We start from the raw sequence: 797 nt of genomic DNA, 5'->3' as shown, positions 1-797 counted from the left end.
TTGGATGATTTCTCCATGATGAGTTATAGGTGTTTCCATAAGGTTCACCCATGTAATTAACCTCTGCCATGGCAGGGTTCTCAGGATCATAAGCTTCTTCAGAAGCTGCCTCTCTAGTACTGTTGGATGCATGTTGCCATCCATTCAGATTTTGAGAGATCATGTTGACCTGTTGAGTCAACACTTTGTTCTGAGCCAATATGACATTCAGAGTATCAATTTCAAGAACTCCTTTCTTCTGAGGTATCCCATTGTTCACGGAATTCCTCTCAGAAGTGTACATGAATTGGTTGTTTGCAACCATGTCAATGAGTTCTTGAGCCTCTTCAGGCGTTTTCTTCAGGTGAATAGATCCACCTGCAGAATGGTCCAATGACATTTTCGAAAATTCAGAGAGACCATAATAGAATATATCTAAAATGGTCCATTCTGAAAACATGTCAGATGGACATCTTTTGGTCAGCTGCTTGTATCTTTCCCAAGCTTCATAGAGGGATTCACCATCTTTCTGTTTGAAGGTTTGAACATCCACTCTCAGCTTGCTCAGCTTTTGAGGAGGAAAGAATTTATCCAAGAAGGCAGTGACCAGCTTATCCCAGGAGTCCAGGCTATCCTTAGGTTGTGAATCCAACCATATTCTAGCTCTGTCTCTTACAGCAAAAGGGAAAAGCATGAGTCTGTAGACTTCAGGATCAACTCCATTCGTCTTTACAGTCTCACAGATCTGCAAGAACTCAGTTAAAAACTGATAAGGGTCTTCAGATGGAAGTCCATAAAACTTGCAGTTTTGTTGCATT

At 41.2% G+C, this 797-nt stretch overlaps 1 non-coding gene across 1 annotated transcript; it reads left to right on the top strand.

The window, feature by feature from the left end:
• Positions 1 to 437: 437 nt before the first annotated feature.
• LOC130960065 (small nucleolar RNA R71) lies at positions 438 to 541 on the top strand. The gene has a single exon (XR_009078981.1). It is a non-coding gene; the product is annotated as a small nucleolar RNA R71 (small nucleolar RNA).
• Positions 542 to 797: the final 256 nt, after the last annotated feature.

This window comes from Arachis stenosperma, unplaced genomic scaffold (genome assembly GCF_014773155.1).
Source record: "Arachis stenosperma cultivar V10309 unplaced genomic scaffold, arast.V10309.gnm1.PFL2 arast.V10309.gnm1.Scaffold_100042, whole genome shotgun sequence".
Lineage (NCBI taxonomy): Eukaryota > Viridiplantae > Streptophyta > Magnoliopsida > Fabales > Fabaceae > Arachis > Arachis stenosperma.
The sequence above is the reverse complement of the archived record's forward strand: the minus strand, read 5'-3'. Positions and strand labels throughout refer to the sequence as shown.